Source organism: Gavialis gangeticus, unplaced genomic scaffold, assembly GCF_001723915.1.
Source record: "Gavialis gangeticus isolate Ggan-Ray unplaced genomic scaffold, GavGan_comp1, whole genome shotgun sequence".
Taxonomy (NCBI): Eukaryota; Metazoa; Chordata; order Crocodylia; family Gavialidae; genus Gavialis; species Gavialis gangeticus.
This window is the reverse complement of record NW_017729032.1, coordinates 147401898-147413092: the sequence shown is the minus strand read 5'-3', so window position 1 is coordinate 147413092 and position 11195 is coordinate 147401898. Positions and strand designations below refer to the sequence as shown.

Genomic DNA, 11195 nt, shown 5'->3' with positions numbered 1-11195 from the left:
AAAAACATCCTTTACTGTATGTTGCCATTGCCAGCTGATGACAGGATAGAGGCAGCATTGTAATGAGAGAAGCAGTGAGCTAGTTCATATAGCTATTGATGAGGTGTTTCTACCCCAGTTGTCTAGATGCACCTTTTGAAGGTATTGCAATGGCCACAATACCTCAAAAGTTCAACCAGTCTGTTTCCTAGTAAAAATTCAAAAGTGTGAAATTAAACTGGATGGTCTTAGCCTGAGGTCATGAAGGTATTTGGCTGTGACATACTATTTGTGGATAATACACTCAGTTGTCCTCAGAAACAAAAATAAAGCCTCAGTCTTTATAAGTATAGTATAAATACTGTCTTTACAACAGGACTGATACTGAAAATAAAACAAAGATCAGTGGAGATATTGAAAATGAAACATTACACAAATAATTTGTTTTTTAATATATATGCAATTCCACATCAGAGAATGTTAGTCTAAATTGGGAGCAATGTAAATGGAATCTAAGTAGATTTAGAAAGGGGGGTAGGGTTCCTTTTTTTTTTCAAGACTACATCTTTCCTGACTTCCTCTGGTGACTGTTAGCTTATCATGCCTTTGTACAGAAGATCTAAGTATCTCATTCTCTCTTGCATCTCCATATGGTACCATTTTCCAGCTATTCTTCCTTCGGTCATGAGATGACAGCAAGAATGGATTGTCAACCTGGACCATTATAACAATTTCCTCTTGGCGAGAAAGTCCTGTGGGTTTTTGAAAGCTTACTGTAAGTTATATTTGATTAATTTATGCTTCTACTGACAAATAATTAGGTCAGCAATTAATTTTAAAATGCAAATGAGCTACAGGCCTTCATCCTGTTTTAAGAATACTTACCCTTTGTCGTCAGTTTTTACTTTTGTTAAAGTCTTAATGGATTTAGTTGGGGGAGGGAATGAAATCATATTTTCTAATGCTTTATTTACTTGATCATGTTGGACTTTTTTCAGCAAATATTGACAGTGAATGTTTATTCAGAAGTGATCATGTGTGGTGGAATTTAATGAAATAAGAAAGCCTAGCGGTGTAGTATAGAACCATATAGTTAACAATATCTTTACACAGTTCTGCTGTGAAATATGTGTCTATCTTGATGGATCAGACACAAATGAACTGAAGTCAGTAACTGGTGCTCTTCAAAGTCTTGTATACCTACTTAAGCGTGTCCTAAGGAACCATGATTCATTCAGAAAGGCAAATATATTCAGTAGTATTACTGATCTGGTTCTTAGGGTTCCTGCCTACCATCATATTTTAGGGCCTTTGTAATAAAACAAATACAGTTCAAAGGCTCAGTCATTCCCACAAAAACCTAATGGGAATTGTGCTATCAACTTTACAGGCGATAAGGGCTTTAATACTGAGCTTTATTTGTTTAAAAACATTCATTACTTGTATAAATATTCAGAATTCATATGAAATCATAGAGAAATTCAGCCTACACATGCCTGATTTTGAAGTCTCTGTGCAATTATACAACTTTTAATATCTACTAAAACGGGTTGATTTTATGTTCATAAAAGAGGCATTCCAAACAGAGGTGGTTACAGTATTTTGGATGAATAGTTGATTTGCAAAAAAAAAAAAAGTGCAGCTTCAGATTCAACTGAAACTTCATGAATTCATGCCAAATTTTGGCTTCTGAAAAAGGAACAAAATTGACAAGATTGAAACATTTTATTTTGACATTTTCAAAATGAAATATTTCAATTTTTTGTTTCAAAACAACATTTGGAAACCAAATTTGCCTAAATGTGGGTTTTTAAAAAAAATATAATGTAGGGAGAACAAGGTGTGGGTAGTTATATCCATTTTCACATGCTTTGTTGTGTGCCTATACCATGCTTGGTGCTATTCCTGCCCCTAAAAACTTAGATTCTTATATACCCCATTTCTCTGGGTGCAAGTTGTGTACACCCTCTCAAAAAAACAGTCCCTGAGTTTTTCTGGATTTGGGGGAGCAAAAGTGGAGTAAGTAAAATATTTTATTTAGGACATAATCCCCTTTTTTTTCCCAGATTTTTGAGAAATAAAATTACAAGCGTAGCTGGATTGGTGGGGTAAATTGGACAATGCTGTCTGGAATTCAACAGCTTGATAATCCCAGAAGGGAAGGAAGTTTATTTTCACTCCTCAGGAATTTCCCATACCAGTCCTTATGTTTGTGTTGTTCTTCTACTGCCACAAGCGATCATTCTTTTCTTTTATAATGGAGAAGATCAGGTCTTAAACTTGTTCATGGAATAAAATAATTTCCTAATAAAAACTGGAACAAGAAATGCACAGGCTCATATGTGTTCAATGCAAATTTAATTGTGAATGAGAGCATCACAGATTTTATTTTACATGAAAGACTCGTATATAAAATACAAGATAACATGGCAACCACAAGAGAGTGTATGAAGGCATCTACTGATTGAATTAAAATGAAGAAATAAAATTATTTGGATGATGAAAGCTTGAATTGATCAGAAAGTGTGCATTAAATAATAGAGCAGAAAGGTAAAGGAAATAAACATGACGGAGCTTGATCATGGGGGTTGAAGGGTGTCCAGCAGTTCATGGGATCAGACTGATAACAGTGGCTTGATACATTTGTAATAGAGAGCCAGATCCCAAGAGATACAGAGAACCTGAGTTACAGAGGCACAGGATCTCTCAGGACCTAGCCCATAGTCTTTTACATAGTGATCCTGATAAGGATTATACAACTACATATGGAATGTTGTAAATTTAAGTAAGGATGATTATTTCCTCCAGGTAGTAGCTGTTTGTATCATGAAAAATTAATAAAAAGTAATATTAATAGAATATGGCACTCTTAAGATTGAAAGTCACACTAATAAATTTTGCATAAAGTCAGTTGTTTATGTTTGAATAATAAATCTTTCCAAATGCCTGATCCTGATTAAACAGTGTAAAAGGATATACTAAGCTACAGAAAAGAATGTTGAGATACTTTAATGCCCTAAAAATAAGAAATTTCAGGATATTTTATTGATGATTTTGCATGTATTTGTATTAAGACTGTAGGACTAAATATTTTACCTTCTTTATGAAAGCTTTCTGCTAGCTTCATTCTGCTCAGTCTTGTTTGTTCTATGGTTATTGTTTCATGTAAATAAATGACACTTCCATCATCACCTAGTCTGTCTTTCTCCATCTATCCTTAGAAACTTAGTTTTTATTTTTTAAATCTTCTCTGGAGCAATAACTGAGAGTTATCTTTTAGAATCAGATGGTCAGATCCCATGAGATGTTTTTTTCCTTTAGTAGCAAGAGGCTAGATGAGGCCTGATGGGTAGTTTTGCTTCCTGTTTTCTATGTCTTTGGACATGATTCTGATCATAATTCCAGTGAAGTCAGTGGGAGTTTTATATTCAGCTCCAAAGGCCACATGTATCTAAATATGAAAAGCTGGTTAAAAAATAGCTCTTCTAAGACTTTGCTTATATCATAGGATTTCTCCTGAGCAGAAAACAAAGTGAAATAGTATTTTTTTCTCAGAAGAATTGGTGTGGTTTCCAATGACCTCAGGATAGGGTTCCAAATAGTGGCTCCCATCTCCAGTTAAATTGATGCCAATATAATCCCTCCAGTGGGTACCTGCTTTGATTCCAATTGATGCCAATTTGTATCCCTGAAAATTTGTTTGTAGAAAGTCCTGTTCTTCTCTTACTTACAGGGGTCCCATTCCAGCAAGCATCTATAGGTTTTAAACTCACATAAGTAAGGCCAGAATTGGATCAAATATTTTTTAAATGACTGAAGTTTAATTTTAATTGATATTGCTCACAACAACTTTTCTCTGTACTTAACTTAGTGTCTTTAACATATACATGTATGCATCTGATTCTTATCTGCTTTGTTTAGTGACCCCAATCTTACATTATGTAGGAAACAGACCGATGCCATGTTCCATCCAATACTACCCCTGTGTTGGTACCTTCACCCACAACTTCCAGCCTTCTCACAACCCCTTCCTTTTTCTCCTGTCCACTCACATATTAACAACATATCTTCATTTTATAGCTACCTGCAATGAGCTGTAGGCTGTCTTCTCAACCTGTTAGGGTCACCAGCCCCTTCTATTTACTCATACCCCTCCTCTTAACATTGAGGCTTCCACCCTGGTGCCCAGATGATTTCCACTCAGAGTCATCCAGGGCATACTATGTACCTCTGTGAGAACATAATATTTTAATAATGAAACATGTTCAGAAATAGCAATGTAATGAAAAATCCAGGCAACATTGGCCAAGTCCATTAAAGATACATCTCATTTGTCAGAAAATGTTCTACAGTGCCTCTTGAAGGTGCATCTCATCTAGCATAACTCCCTTTAACTTTTTCAAACAATAACATTTTTTATGCAATACATGTCTTTTCATATTATCTTTTTATTAGTCTCTATTAGTCTGTTCAGCAAGATCCAGTGAGTAAGTGGACACAGACCACATCTGTTGTTTGTTTACAGGAGATAACATAGAGGAGTGAAGCCTTAAATTCCAAGGTTTTGACTGTGTTCCCTAGTACAGGGATGAGCTAGCTTTTAGTGTGGCAAGCTGCTACTTGTGACTCAGTCACTGCCACAAGCTACCACCTCAGGCCGCTGCTCCTCTCCCCAGGGCCCCGCTCTGCATTGCTCAAGGTGCCTTCTGTCACCACCACCAGTTCCTATCCCCAGCCGCAGGGAGGAGGTGCAGATTCAACAGTGACATTAAGCAGTGTTTGTCATAGGGAACAAGAGAGAGCATCAGCAAGGGCTACAGAGGGGTGCACTGCAGAGGGGATCAGCAGCACAGCACAGTGGGGGAGCAGGGAGATGCACCAGGTTGAGCTTCATGTTGTCAGTCCCCCATGCCCACTGTAGGCCACGTCCAGTCATTGTGCCGGCTGGATCCAGCCCATAGTACATAGGCAGCTAAGCCCTACTCTAATATATGTATAAACACAGACCAAACCAAGTACTTCAGAATGGTAAAGAACCTGATTTTTCAATATGTAGCGATGCTACCTCTGTTAGCAAGATGAGTCGCTTAAAGGATGGAGGTTGTGAGGTTCTAAGCAATAAGCTATGCAGAGTGTGCTGCTGCACAGTCACCCCATGATTCAAGGGTGCTCTTGTTATCGGGCCCATCTCCAAATCAGGAAAGGAACTAGTGCAATCCCTACCCTTCAGAGCTCAGCCATTTGGAAAGAGGGACTGTACTAGTAGTCTATCCTTTAAACCAGCCTGAAAAAGGCCCTTCAACTACAGAACCTTCTATACCGACCAGGGCAAGTGTTACAACTGTTTGATGATATGTCCCACTAGTGCTCTTGTAGCCGTCAGTAAAGCTGTGTAGTAATAATAGCTCTAGTTTTACAGCATAAGAGAAAGGGGAGATGCATTCAATCCAGACAGAACACTTACCCTCCCTGTCAATTGCCAAGGAGTAGCACTACAATAACAGGAAAGCTATGGACAGAAGCAGTGAAAACTGTTCATACCAGTGTTTGTGGGGAGTGACTCCCCTGGCTACAGAAAGTCCTCTTCCCAAATGCATAAAAAAACACCTCAACACCTTGCTCTGATTCCCTGCTTTGCCAAACCCCTTCCAGCACCCAGAACAATTAGGCAGCTAGAAAATCCCAAGTGGCAAAAACAAATCCCACAACCCCCAGCTGTGCAAGTTATGGAAAAGTGCCTCAGGCCCCACACATGTGACTTCACAGCAAAACCTAGAGCCAGCCCTGAGGGTCTAGTGCAGAGAGCAAAGTAATACAACTGCTATTATAGTGTGTATAAATTAGAACCCTTCTGGTTTTAAGAAGGTATCGTATCTAGTAAGCCCATTCTAAGGCTCTTTTAACTGTAATTCTTTTAAGTGTAAGATTTTCTGTAGACGATGCTGTGTTTCTTTTTTATCCATTCATGTCACTTTAAGCTTTTTTATGCTAGACTAGTTTAAAACTTCCAACTTAAACCAACATGAAAGGGCCTTAAAAAGTAAATAGCATATTATATCAGAAACAAATAGATTAAAAAGTGAACATATATAGCCATTATATTTCTTCCCAGCAGAGTTTAGTTTTATGCACTATCTGAAACTATTTGACTGGCAGATCTGGGCCAAAGGCATGTAATGGGTCTTTTGCTTTCTTTTCTTCCTTCTCCAGTAATAAATAATCAGTTTAGAGAACTGATAAAAACAGACAATCATGGCTACAGCATCACTCTAACATGACCAAGCAAATATGACACATTTATGAGATAGATTTTCTAATCTGTTTCTTAATCACACCTTCTTTTCAGATCAGATTTTAAAAAAAAGAAAAAGGAGAAATAAGCATGTTGTGTTATTCTGTGATAGTAAATACATATGAATGCACATACACAATTAGGGTGATACAGATTAACCAAAAATTACCTGACAAGTTGAAAAAAATGTTATATTATCTTTCCGATTTATTTAAAAAAGAGAAAGAAACCACATGTCTAGAACCAGCAGAGGATGAAATACATTGCTTTCAGATAAATTGCCATCAAAGATATAGAAATGAATATTCTAAAGTTGGAATTTCCTTGTCTGTATTTTAATTTCCAATAACACTTTCAAAAGCCAAAGATTTTTAATCATGTTTTGGTACCTGCTTCCCAATCTGATTGATAAGAAGAAGTCATTTTAACACTATTTTTCCCCATCATTCCTCTGAAGGTAATGGAGTTGAGGATTTCTTACTTGATCTAATGGCAATAGCTTTCCAATAGACATGCACGGAATCATTGATTAGTTTGTCCTCTCCTTGTTTGCGTTGGAACACTGTTCAATTTACACCAATTAAAGAATGCTTGGTTTGTGTATTGAAGAATAATTAAGGGATGGAATTCCCTATAGGCTGCTAAAAATGACATCTGACTAGAATGGTGATTACAGCATGAAGGCTGCATTAGTATTTAAATAGTTCGACTGCTATACAAAATCATTACAGCATCTCACCATGAAAAAGAGCATTAGTTAATTTTGTCTATAACTAAATTATTTGTATGTCTTTGCCAATCACTTGAAACAAATTTGACAAGGCTAATCTTAAAATAAGTGTTCAGAGTTTGGCTTACCAGCAGCTAGAGCACCATTTAAAATAATAATGATAAAAATATATAAACAGTTCAACTAAAAATAGTAATACAAATGAACAGTGGAGCTCTTTCAGAAATACTCAGATGACTGCTAAACATAAAAACCTATTTGTTGCCAAATGTGAAAAACACAAAGTAGACGGTGTGTTAATTCCATAAACATCAAAATTTCACTGACACTAAACACACCAGAAATTACAGTTTTTCCACCACCACCACCACCACCCCCCCAGTTCTCAAACCATTGCCCACTGGCCTTTGAAATGCCTGATGTTATTCATAGAATGAAATATCTTGAGACCCAAGCAGTAGGATATTAGTGTGTGGGCAAGAAAAATAGTCCCCTTCATAAGATCTACCTTATGAAGTGCTCCACAGAGTAAAGAATATGGAGAGCTATGGATCTCCCACATCCTTTTATGGCTTTCTTAGACAAATTTGGTTTTTTGTTTTGTTTTGTTTTGTTTTGTTTTCATGAATTACAAGGTGGGAAGAATTTAATTTTTTTTTTAAAGAAAGCTTTAGGCATGATGTTTTTATCCTTCATTAAACCTTCCCCTCCAGACTTTAAAAACACCATAGATTATCGTATCCAGTGTAATGATCCAAAACGTGACAGTAACATTATTGTAATGTATATTGCTTGAGGCCATTCCCGTAGAATATTTACTTTTCTGTAACTTATTTAAATGTAGCATGTTTATTTTACTATACTTAGATATGGTAGTATATTTTATAAGGTCATCCACCCACTTTAGGACCTCATATTGTGGCCACCATCCTTCCTTTGAAGTTGTATGCAACTCTATTGGAAGGTCATCAACACTCCCTTTAATTGATCAAAGAGTTTGCTGTTAAGGAACATGATAAGATTTTTCCATTTAAGCCTCTAGGGGCATAAAACATCCCATATAGCTATAGAACACAACCACTGACTTGCCTTCCATTTTATTTTAAATCTTAAGAAAAGCCTCCTTCACCAGTGATATAGGTCTGTGTTCCCAGCTTTTGCTTTAGACCTCCTGTTGTGATCTCTGGCTCTGCTATAGGTCTCTCTTTATGACTTCCTTTGGCCCTTGTGGAGTTAGGTTAGTACTTCCTTTCAGCAGCCTTTACAACAAGGCTGATATAAGGGTATATTCTTCCTTCAACCCATGAGAAGAATTCCCGTTAATTTCAATAGGAGCTGTACATGCATAAAAGGGAGAACTGTGCCCAGGGGAGTAGTCATAGAAGATTAATGGCAAGAGGAGAAAAGTGGTACAGTGCAGACAGAACAAAATCAGAACCAACCACACAAATAAAGCTGGACAAGAGTTCAATTTTTAAAAGTCAGCCCGAACGACAGGAAGGCTTTGAAAAAATCAGGACTGTTTCAGTGCACTTTGGCGCATACTGGCTTTCAAGAGACATGAATAGAAAGCAAACAGTACCTCTCTTCTCCTACCTCCTTTCACAGGTCTCACTGGCAAAGGAGGATTTAGCACTTAATTCCTGTACTTTTATGTGGCAAATTAGGAATTTGCACCTTAAAAGGAAATTACTTTTCAAACTCTCATAAATTCTTGGATTTTATTTTATATTTTGTAATAGTGGACAACTTTCTCTGCCTTCATCTCCAGCACATAATAAATAGCACTTGCAATTAGTTCATCTTAGAAAGGTGTAAGGAAGTGGAACTGGCCAAAGTAAGAGGTTTTTACCATTCCTTCTAAGGGAAAGCTAAGAATTTATAATATGCTTTAACTGTTTACTCTCCGCAGCACTCTTCAGTGTGCACATACCTTATACACTAAATCAAAATTCAAATTACTGCTTAGTAAAACATAATCTGGATGGTGAATGACTAGTGGACAAGTGAATCTAAAAATGTAAGGACCAAACTAAAATATAATCAGTTTTTGTTTGTTTCATTTTTTTCTTTTTTTAGTTCAAGCTTGTCTAAAAATATAGGCACTTATGATGGCCTCATACCTTAGCTTCAATTATGATTTGATTGTTATGAGTGGTGCTGTAATTGGAGGGAAGGAAGGTGGAATGAGAGTGAATGAAAAGGAGAAGGGCCAGTGACTTTTTAGAAGGAAGAATTGATGGTGTACCTAGTTCTGGAATACAAAGATCTCTCTGTCTACCTGTCTCCCTGTTAGGTAGTTGCTAATTATAGGAGCACAAAAGGATGTGGTTGCAGTGTCATTGAAATGCCTTTCTTGGTGAGGATGAGGCAATAATAGAAGGGTTTAATATGATTGTCAAAATTTACAAAGATTTGAGATGTGGATCTCACTCCCTACATTAGAGTACTGGAGAAATCACAGTCATTGGGATAAGTTGGAAAGGAAGTTAGTAAAAATCATTATTTGATTTATTATTGAGACATAGTGGCATGGCTGCTCTAATTTGTTCCAGCTTCTCTCAGTTCTTGGTTCTTGGTGCATGAAGAGTGCAGAAACAGGCAGTTTGGCATACCATTTAAGCTGTGGAATGCCATCAAGAACCAACCAACCATTGACCAGATTCTGGTTTTGTCTAAGATTGAGTTACCCATCCTCTAACGGACAAAATAGGTGTATTTAGAGCCTATATAGTGAAGATGAATTGCAAGACCACCTGAAGTTGAATGTAATATAAATGTGTTACAGAGGAGTTTCTGGAAGCAGTGGTTTAACATGGTGTTGCTGTTACACTTCTCAGGGTTTAAGCATTTGGACTGGTTAACTGGTAATAACAATAATACATATGTCTTTGATCTGTAACTGAATTTAAAACAACCCACAATTCAGAGGGGTGTGGATCTGAAGTTTAGTTGGGGTTTATCTCTGCAAAAATTGTGGCAAGTAAAATGCAAATGGTATAGTTTTATTCAGTCATGTACATGCATCCTCAGAGTTAAAAACTAGGATTTTGTTAAAGCAACTGGAATTTCTGGGTTCTAACTATGAGAAATCTTAAAGAGTTAGTCTTTTCATGGGGTAGCTGCACTGCACTTGCTTAAAGTCAGACACCACTAATATTTATGTGTCAAACTGACAGGCAAAAATTGTGGGACTAAAAATCAATAATCGCTTCCTAAAATTTTGGCCAAAACCCATAAAAGCTAGAGAAAAGTTAAGTACCCTCTTTGTCTCAGGAAGGTGATAATGGTTAGAAGTACTCACAGCCCCTATAAAATCCACTTTTGTCCTTTAAAATATACATATATTGTAGTGTGAGTATCCTGCAATCCAAAATTCTTCAATAACACTATTTTAAGCTAGAATATGTGGAATTGTTGGCTCAGCTTCCTACCATATTTATAAATAAACAGAACTTTCCAGTTTTTCAGATGTGAATGGTCCATTAAGTAGTAGCGGACACAGTCTTGCAGAGATAAGGATGATAATAATATCCAGGTAAAAATTTGTTTCTATAGCTTGTCTTTTAAAGGTTGTGTAGTCTATTGGAATAAAAAATCAAACAAGCTACAACCAAAACGCAATGGTCCTTCTCACCATTCATATATGTTGATCAGAAAGTGATTCTCAACCTTTTTAAACTTCATTAGACTATGAGCCAGCAAGGTACCCCAACAAATGCCAGCTCATAGTTTTCACTTGTTTTTCGATTACAGAAAAATAATTGAGCAATTCTTCTGTTACAAAGAACTCAGAAAGTTCACAACAGGTCTGAGTTTATCATGTGCATCATGTTTGCAGACCTAACAGTGCTAACATGTGGTGTCCCGCAACACCCCTGAAAGGATCTCAAAGGCATGCCAAGATGCCACAGCACCCTGGTTGAGGATCACTGATGTAGATAAATTTCTTTCCTACTAATACTAAGAAGACCTTTGCAAGCTCAGAGCTAAGGAGGTTTCCAGCACAACAATCTGCTTCAGAGCACTTTGGAGAGAAAGACCTGAGTCATTAAATGCTTTCACATGCAAGTCTAGATTTGGATTCAACTCTGGTATCACATTCTGGACCCTTCTCTAGCAGCTAAATTAGAAAATACTTTTTGCCATTTCATATTTGGCCTTTTCCAGAGATCATTGCTCAGAACCTCTAAA

The 11195-nt window shown here is 36.9% G+C and overlaps 1 long non-coding RNA gene across 1 annotated transcript in view; it reads left to right on the top strand.

Moving 5' to 3' along the window:
* Nucleotides 1-682: 682 nt before the first annotated feature.
* The window catches only part of LOC109302867, a 102783-nt gene continuing 92270 nt past the window's right edge, over nucleotides 683-11195 (top strand). Inside the window, exon 1 of the long non-coding RNA XR_002098950.1 lies at nucleotides 683-754. This is a non-coding gene — a long non-coding RNA (uncharacterized LOC109302867). The remainder of the gene's footprint in view (nucleotides 755-11195) is intronic.